The sequence below is a fragment of the Dasypus novemcinctus genome, chromosome 11, assembly GCF_030445035.2.
Source record: "Dasypus novemcinctus isolate mDasNov1 chromosome 11, mDasNov1.1.hap2, whole genome shotgun sequence".
Taxonomy (NCBI): Eukaryota; Metazoa; Chordata; class Mammalia; order Cingulata; family Dasypodidae; genus Dasypus; species Dasypus novemcinctus.
The window spans coordinates 67831672-67841638 of NC_080683.1; the positions used below are offsets into that span (position 1 = coordinate 67831672).

At 35.7% G+C, this 9967-nt stretch overlaps 1 long non-coding RNA gene across 1 annotated transcript in view; it reads right to left on the reverse strand.

Annotated features, from left to right (window-relative positions):
- Window positions 1-9257, reverse strand: part of LOC131280502 (uncharacterized) — an 82324-nt gene extending 73067 nt beyond the window's left edge. The window contains exon 1 of the long non-coding RNA XR_009188113.1: window positions 9197-9257. This is a non-coding gene — a long non-coding RNA (uncharacterized lncRNA). The remainder of the gene's footprint in view (window positions 1-9196) is intronic.
- Window positions 9258-9967: the final 710 nt, after the last annotated feature.

Here is a 9967-nt window from a genome sequence, read left to right on the forward strand (position 1 = left end):
AACTTCTGGGAATATAATTAACAAGGCTAACATTTTATCATAAAATAAATTTCCTCTGCCCTCTATGCCCCTCTTCTATTTTATGGTGAATGAGACTTAACAAGTTTTTCTATTATTCATTTATTATTAATTTTGTTTTGATATCAATAGTTTTTCTTTTTCTTTTTTTTTTAAAGATTTATTTATTTATTTATTTCTCTCCTCTTTCCCCCCACCTCAGTTGTCTGTTCTTTTTGTCCATTTGCTGTGTCTTCTTTGTCCGCTTTTGTTGTTGTCAGCGGCACAGGAATCTGTGTTTCTTTTTGTTGCATCATCTTGTTGTGTCACCTCTCTGTGTGTGCAGCACCATTCCTGGGCAGGCTACACTTTCTTTCACACTGGGCGGCTCTCCTTATGGGGCGCACTCCTTGTGTGGGGGGCTCCCCTGCGTGGGGGACACCCCTGCGTGGCAGGGCACTCCTTGAGCGTATCAGCACTGCACGTGGGCCAGCTCCACATGGGTCAAGAAGGCCCAGAGTTTGAACCACAGACCTCCCATGTGGTAGTTGGATGCCCTAACCACTGGACTAAGTCCGCCGCAGATAGTTTTTTCTTTATACACCCAAGGAAAAACTACTAACAACCAGCAATCACCATAATACGTTTAATTCAGCATATCTGCTAGAATGGTTTCAGTGGTATGTCATACAAAGTCTTTCTTAAGATGACTTCAAAAATCAGGAAATGTATTGGTTTGTAACTGGAAGTCCAATGAGGGAAAATTTGTGGGCCAGTTTATTTCAGTATACGGGCTCTATTTTGTGAGTATGTGTGACATCTAATTATTCATGTTGGCTTAACCTTTAGGCATCATTCCTCACGGTGTGGCTCCTCCAGTTTTCATACTAGCATGCTACAGCATACAAATGAAGAGAGGGAGCATTTGTCCTAACATCCCCAGAAATACTCTGAGATTTTCTCTAATTGCAATGTTTAGGTCATATACCAACCCTGACTCTGGTCATGAGAATAAAACACATTGACTAACTTAAGCTGAACATTGCACATCTTAATAAGTGGGGACATGGTCAGCATTACCTGAGTCTGGGCTATGTGCTAAAATTTGGGTACCCTAACCAGTTTGGGACTTTACTAACAGAGGAGAAGGGGTAAATGCTTTACATGCCTACTACAATGATGCTCTATTGAAACATAATCTTTCATCCAGTGCCCTTTCTTCATTATCAGAAGCAGTTTTACTCTACATTGTACACAGGATAAGACAGCTGTCTTTTACTATGGAGAAATCTTTTCGCTTTACAAATCTTACAAGTACATATTTAGTTATATTTCATAATCCTGAGCATCCTACTTAAACTCTTGGGATAATTATCTCAAGGGTGATCCATTAGATGATTAAAGACAACATTTGGGTTATTAAGATCTATTGATTATTTGTCTAATTTATTCACAGCAGTGGTGTTTCTAATCATTTCAATCAAAGCGTGGTATCTTACACTCAGTAAAAGTGAGTTGCAAGAGTAATATTTTATAACCACCCCTCAAATATTCTGAGGTTTATATTCCTGGAAAAGACAGTTATTTTTGTTTCCTTAGCTTCTCAAATGAACACCATGCAATGAGCTGGTTTAAACAATGGGAATTAATTCAATGCTCACAGTTTTGGGCCTAGGAAAAAATTTAAATTAAGGCATCATCACTGTGATGCTTTCTTCCCAAAGACTGATGTTCTTGGGCTGGCTGGCTGCTTATCTTTGGTCCTGGGCTCCTCTATCACATGACTATGCAGATAGCAGCCTCTCCTGGACTCTCCCTTCTCTTCTGGGTTTAGTTGACATTCAGCTTTTGCTTTCTTTGGCTTTTTCTCCCATCTGTATGAATGTCATTTAACTTGCAAAGGACCTCAGTAATAGGACTGTGGCAGGTCGAAATTATTTTATGAATCCCCCCAAAATAAAGATTATGTTTGTGAACTAATCCATTCCCGTGGCTCTGAGACACTTTCGATTGGACTACATCAGTGAGATGTGACTCAGATTGAGTCTTTGTCCTCTTGCTGGGTTTGATATAAATGGAGGCACAGAGAGAGAGAAATAGGAAAAACCATCCAGAGGCTCAAAGAGCTGAGGCCCATGGAAAGATGAGCCATATGCCTGATAGCTTGTAGCTGAATTTGGGAAAAAAGTGGAGGAGCTGAGACTGATAGAAGAGGTCCAGAAAAAGACAAGCCCTATGCCTGGTTGTCCACAGATGAATTCTGAAGGCAGAGACCTCAGCAAAGATGCGCAGCCATCTCGCTTCTCCTCATGGCAGCTAACTTTGGTGACAAAGTACCTATGATGGTGCATTAATTTGGGTATTTCACAGCCTTGGAACTGTAAGCCTTTACCCCAAATAAATTTCTATTATAAAAGACCTTGAATAAAATGGGGAAATGGTAAAGACAAAAGAATTTATATGGCTAAGAGTATTCAAAAGAGAGTAGGGAGGTCATCAGAGAGGTTGTGCTTTTGCACACCTCAGAAGGATCCCAGAGACAGCAAAGTAGATATAACCCATGTACTGGTGCTCCTGAGGGCTACAGAGACACACAGGTTCTACAGTCATGGCAGTTGGCTCTGGAGTTCAGTGCCTTGTCAGTGGGCCCCACTTTGGAATTTGTTTTCCTGACTGTAATGAAGTTGGACTCGGATGTGACCTTTCTACACACGCCTCTCCTGTCAATTTTACTGAACCTATGGTTGGCACTAGGGTTGGTGTATACCCAGGAGACTTGAATCTCTGGACTGGCTATGTGTCAGCTGGGTCCTGAGCCTCAGCAGAGTTGCAGCTCCTACTCTCCAGTTCGTTGAACTTACCCAGGTCAGCTAACAGAGAGGTGAAGATGGTCAACCACCACAACTGGGAACCAAGAGTGCCTACAACTCCAAGCAGGAGAATCACATCTATCAACCATGTGGGATCTAAGCCCCCTCTCCATGTAGAGTTGGAATAGACACCACCATCCCAAGGTTCACAGGATGGAGGAATAAAATATGAATTAGAGTAGACTTACTGGTATTCTACTATAGAACTATTGTGACTAGTAATGGAAGAAACTGTAGCATTGATGTGGAGAAAGTGGCCACGGTAGTTGCTGAAGGCAGGGAGAGGGAAGAAGAGATGTGATGTGGGGCCATTTTCGGGACTTGGAATTGTCCTAAATGATATTGCAGGAACAGATTCTGGACATTATACATCCTGCCATAACCCTCTGAATGGATTGGGGAGAGTGTAAACTACAATGCAAACTATAATCCATGTGGTGCAGCAGTGCTCCAAGATGTATTCACCAAATGCAATGGATGTGCTGCAATGATGAAGAAGGTTGTTGATGTGGGAGGAGTCGAGGGGGGTTGGAATGTGAGGTATATGGGAACCTCTTGTATTTTTTAATGTAACATTTTTTGTGATCTATGCATCTTTAAAAAATACAATAAAACAATGAAAAAAAAAAAAGCCAATACATTTCTGGTATTTTGCATCACCGGCCCTTTAGCAAACTAAAACAAGGTTTAAGACCCACCTTGGGCCACACATTAACTGAAGTAATCTCATCAAAAGTTCCAATTTGCAATGGGTTCCTACACATGGGAATGGATTACATTTAAGAGCATTCTTTTTTCTGAGATGCAGTTTCACCACTACAGCACTGTAGGTTGATGATGAATATCAGAGCTGAGGCTCCCATAGAAACAATATTTAACAGGAACTTGTGTTTGGAACAAGGATCTGATGTACTTTTTAATTTGTTTTAGTAGTGGCTAAATATAGGCTATTTTATCAAGTCAAATCAGATATTTAAATATACACTTGTAAGCCAAATAGCATGAAATTTATTGATGTATTTATTGAATTGGGCAACACGGTATCCGAATTCATAAAATTTTAGTAATTCTGATATAGAAATCTAGTGTAAATAGGTTTGATGCTGTCTTGAACCTTCTAGTTGCTTTATTTTGTATATATACCCATTTGTACATATACCCATATTTGATATACACCCATACACAAATAAAGGAAATCTGAAATATAGTAGGTACTAAAATACTGTGGGTTGCCTTTCTCAATTCACTGTCACCTTCTCCTCCATGCACATTTAGAGATATTTACTTTAGTAAATGGTCAATATCTCTCTTAAAATATGCCATCGAAATCAGCATGCAATAGGTAGGCACAAAAAGCCAATGGGGAGTAACCAATATGTAATTCTGAAAAATTATCTGGAGATAATTCAGTATACATGTGTGTATGTGTGCATCTATATCAATATAAATAAACAAATTTTTATTACAAAATATTTCAACTGATCATAAAACAATATGATGGATACCAATATACTCTAGACCATCAACAAACAGATGCTAACATTTTATCAGTTACATCATGAACAGAAGTAAAATGTGACAGGTATATCACAATTTATCTTCCCCAACCTTATCTCCTTTTTCACTCCCCACAGGAAAACACTTATCTGAAATTTGTGTATTACAATCTGATATCTGTTTTGCTTACTTAGCTTATATGCATTCTTAAACATATTATCATTTTCTATGGTTTAAAAATCCCAAAATGGTACAATATACAGTCTACTTTTTAAATTTCCTTTCATAACTCAAAAATTTTTAAAGATTTTTTCATGATGAATAATGTGGAATGAGTTCATTTATTTCAATTTTTCTTTAGTGTCTATGCTGAATGTTAAGTATTCAAACTATTTATTTATTGATTCTTCTACAGAGGAATAAATAGATTACTCCCATCTTTTCCCTATTATAAACAATCCTGCAATTAACATGGTTAAATATGATCCTTTGTATATGAGACAATTTCTCCTGGATAAACCTATGGGTGTAATTTACTAAATATTAAGGATCTATATATTTACAACTGTATTAGATATTGCCCCATTGCTTTACAAGTGAGTTTTCTCACATGGTTCTACCTCCAGCAATGCATAAGAGATTCTATTTCCCTTCAGCTTCATCAACATTTACTGTTTTCAGATTTTTAACCATTTATTTGGTTTTATGTGGTATCTTGTAATTTTAATTTGCATTTTCTGATTATTAATGAAATTGAACACATTGAATATAATGTGTGTCTGATTTTCCTGCTCTATAACTTGGCTGCTCAGTACTTTGCTCACTTTTTTTAATTGAGGGAAGGGATTTTTCCTTTCTTTCTTATAGAACTTTCACAGTCTTTTGATCTTTTCCTAGTTGTATGTGTTTCACATACTCTCCCTTGTTTTTCATTTGGTTGGTGTAGTATTCACACTGCACAGAGATCCAAAAGAGCAGGGGAAGAAATTCCACTGTAGCAAGTCTCTTGGGGAGGCAAAACTGCTCTTTCTGGGTAGGTGAATGACAGCTGCGTGGGAAGGGACAGACACTTGTACTGTCTGAGGACAATTCAGGTGTTGGGGGCCCTGCCACCGAGGGTTTCTACCCTTAAAAGAAGCTGCTGCTGCACGTTCCTGATTTCTGGGTTTAAGTTATGGTCAGGCTTTTTCATTAGAGCTAACATCTCCCCCCAGGCTATGGAATGAAAATGGACTGAAACATCTGTACACAATAGAAATGGAGGTGAGATAGATTAGGGCTGGGAGATATCACCCATAGGTAGTATCAGTGACTTCCCCAGCAATGGAAGGACACAAAAAACTGGATTAAGGAAGTAAATAATCAAAACAGATCTGAAAGTAAAAAGCAAAAGATGGCTGACATCTTGCCTAAATACAAACTAGACTGTGCTCATCTAGCTACATACTCAGCAGAAAATGCTAATCTAAACTTTGTCAAATGACATTCATCTATAAACTTCTTGGCAAATAAAGCAAACAGACCTTATCCGCTAAATGTTCTGCATACCTTGTGAGTAACATTGCCCTAAAAGAGATTTAATTTACTTACCTGTGATACTGAAGGTTTCAGAGTGGAAGATTTTGGTCCCTTTTCTATTTCCTCAAAATGTACCTAAGCACATAATGAAAAATTTGATCTATAGAAGTGGAGGTACATAGCCTCCTTAGATATATGCCTACAAGATGGTTTAAAATTGTTGCCATCCACAGAAAATGTTAAAATGTTGGATGTAAACTCATATTTTCTAAGTGTGGAACAAGAAGAATGTCCTTTTCCAACTTGGACATACACTGATGAGAATGGAGAAAAGGATTATAAAAAAACAGAGGTTTATATGTTGTCTTTCCAAAATTCTTGATGGTTTTTTGAGGAGGCATGGAGTCTAGAAAAGCATGAAATTACTGCTCCTAAGTTGTTAGGTGGTTAAATGTAGTTTGCGATTAAAATCTCATACTGTAAAAAATTGACTAATTTGGAAATCAGACTGCTTCTGAACCCAAAAATACGTCCCCAGAAAAGGGCAGCTAGGATATGAGGACTTTCTAAGTTTCCTTACTAAATCTGGAACTTAATTGCAATCTAATTTCAATTTCATGAGTTCTAATTACCACTGTGCTTTAAAATATTTTTCTCTTGAAAAAGAGATACCCAATGTTATTCAGTATTTAAAAATGATGGATATTTTAGATATGGATATTCCATAAGATGATTTTAAAGTTGCAAAGAACCTGATTGACAAATACTGCCAAAACAAGTGAGTAGATACAAAGCATATAAACACATTTGGAGAATCAGAAAATTATTCCTACAAGTCTAAAAACCTACTGTTTCAATTAAGAATTACGTGCTCAACTGCTTTTGTTAAAAGGCTATTTAGCTTAATTTTATCAATTGGACTGGCACCTTGAATAAGTGTAATGTGGGCTTGATGAAAGAAGAGCTGGAAATCAAAATGAATTTTAAGTGATTGCACTCAGTTTTACTACTAAATGAGAGAAAAGAAAGATGCCGAAAAGGATGAAGGCAGTACAGAGAAGTATTATTGGAAAAGAAAGCAGAAGGGATTAAATTAAACAATCCTCCTGTATCATGGAATTGAAGAAAACATGCCATTGTTATTACTTATTAGAAGTAGGTAGTATCTATTTAATTAGTCCTATTTTATTACGTTTTATTTTTAAAACAATACATATCAATGTACCCTACAAAATTTAATATGTAATAAAATTTTAAAAAGGAAGTAAATTCCTTTATCAGAAGACAGGAAAAAGATAAAATTTCAAAGAACACATTTTAATTTTTTGTTAAAGCAGTAACAGATATGAATAATAATATTTGTCTGATATGACTGCATCTCAACTTTACCCATTGAAATGTTTGTTACCATAGATAGTCTGTAAATGTGATATTTGGTATTTGTTGAGACTTGCTTTGTAGTTTAACACAGTCAATTTTTGTGAATATTTTCTTGGAGAGAATATATATTAATGATTAAATTGTAAGTATGGATTTCTTTATATATGTAATATGTTTAAAGAAAGTTTGTTTTGTTTAAATCTTATATTTTTACTGTTTTCCTTTATCTATTAGCTTCTGAAAGAGTGTTATTAATATCTCCCATATGGATTGGAAATATGTCCATTTCACCTCATGATATAGACAAATTTTAAATTACCTATATTGAGGCTCTGTTTTAAGCAAACACCTGTTTGAAATTAAAATATTTTGTAAAAATATTCCTTTAATCTTTGTGTAGTGACTTTATTTCTAATAATCCCTCTCAAGTTCAAAATTATCTGATTAATACTATCATATCAATTTTCCCTTCTTTAGTGTTTCCTTATAACATTTTCCATTTTTTACATGAAATCTTTCTCTGTTACTTTGTTTTATGCTTCTTTTTAAAAATTCAGTTCAAAATTATCTGTCAATTGATGGTGTTTGTGTATTTATTGTGATTTCTGTTGCATTTGGATTGATTTCTGCTGTCATATTTCTATCTCCTTATTGAGCTACTGTTTAGATGTTCTATCCATTGTTGATAGTAGTATATTGAAGTCTCCTACAATTAATGTAGAGCAGTCTATTTATGTCTTCAAGTTTGTCAATATTTGCTTTATATATGTGGGATCATTATTATTAAATGCATATATATTTATAATTATCATGTCTTTTTGTTGAATTAATCCCTTTATCAAAATATATTGACCTTCATTGTACCTCTTTACAGTTTTTGACTTAAAGTCTAATTTATTTGTTATCAGTATAGCTACCCAGGTCTCTTTTGTTTTCTGTTTTTATGATATACTTATTTTCTATCATTTCACTCTCAACATATTTGTGTCTCAATATAGAGTTAGTCTCAGGTAAATTGCTTATATTTGCATCATGTTTTTATTATTCATTCTGTCAAACTTTGCCTTTACATTGGAGTGTTTAATCTGTTTACATATAAAGTAACTACCAATAAAGCACAACTTACTTCTGACATTTTTCTATTTGGTTATTGTAAGTCTTATGCCATTTTTGGCCGTCAAATCTTCCATTAATATCTACTTTCATATTTATTTGATTTTTGTATTGCAACATTTTGAGCTTCTTCTCATTTTTTCTGTATATATTTTTATATGTTTCTTTTTGATTACCACAAGGTTTAAAGTTAAATTACTAAATCCATAACAATGATGCTTTGATTTGATATCAAATTTACTTCAATAGCATATGCATACATTGTTTATATACCCATCTCCCACCTTATTCTTATAGTCATTACAATTTACTTCTTTATACATTATATGCCCCAAACCATAGATTCACCGTTACTTTCTATGCATTTGCATTTGGTACCTATAATAAGTAAAAAGTGGATTTACATACCAAAAATATAATATAATAGTGAGACACATTTGTATAGGGAAAGAGGGAAGACTGAGTCACCTGGGACCCCACAGAGAACATGGCCATGAGTCCCCACCCAGAAAACCCCTGAGAGAAAGCCATTACTAAGAACAAAGCTGGAAAGACCCCACCAAGACCCTGACCATGAGGTCCCATTTTGGAACTCCCCTGGGGTCAAGAGGAAACCCCAGGTTTCTCCAAACAGGCTTCCCTATTGATCCTGGATAACTCCAAACAAAAGACCTCTTCATTGGTCCCCTGAGAGCTAAAACATGGGGGTCGTAAGGCAGCCAGTCAGAACCACAAACAGCTGAGGTGGTCCCCAACATTAGGAAAGGGGAGGAAGAAAAGTTTTAAAAGGCCTTACCTGGGGGCCTACAAGCACGTCTTACCTTGTAGCACACCTGCACCTGCATCTGGGGTTGTATACTTTTTTCCTTTTATTTCTTAATGAACTCTTTAATCCTTTGCCTATCTTACGGCGTGTCTTTAAGTTCCTCTATGTGACATAGCCAAGAACCTAGAACCCAGAACCCAGAGCATTCTGCTAACAGTAACACTGTCATTTATATTAACTCAAAGGTTTGCTTTTATTGCATATATTGGTATGTTTGATAGAGACCAACGGGTCTCTTAGGCTCTATTTATCTTTTAAATTTATTTATTTTTTCATTTTGCTTCTTAGCCTGAATCATTTCAATTGTTTTGTGTTCAAGTTCACTAGCACTTTCATCTGCCAACTCCAATCTTCTGTTGCGACCCTCCAGGAAACTTTTCATTTCATGATTATGGTCTTCAACTTCACTATATCTGGTTCCTTTTTAAAATTTCAGGCTATTTTTTGAAATTCTCATATTTTTTATCCATTATTTTCCTGATATCCTTTCCTTCTTCTTTCTCTGTTTTCCTTTATCACATTGATCATTTTGAGGATCATGTTTTAAAGTCTTTGTCCTGTACATACAAAGTCTGGACAACTTTGTTGATAGTTTTGGACTTTTATCTTCTTCCTTTGATTAGCCAACATTTCCTATTTCTTTGTTGGTGCTGTGTATCATTTTTAAGTGTAAACTATGGGGTTTAGTCCTTGATCTGTTCCTTAATTTCGTATACAGCTAATGAAATGACAGACATTTCCTTGAGTGCTAGGAGCTGGTAAAAAA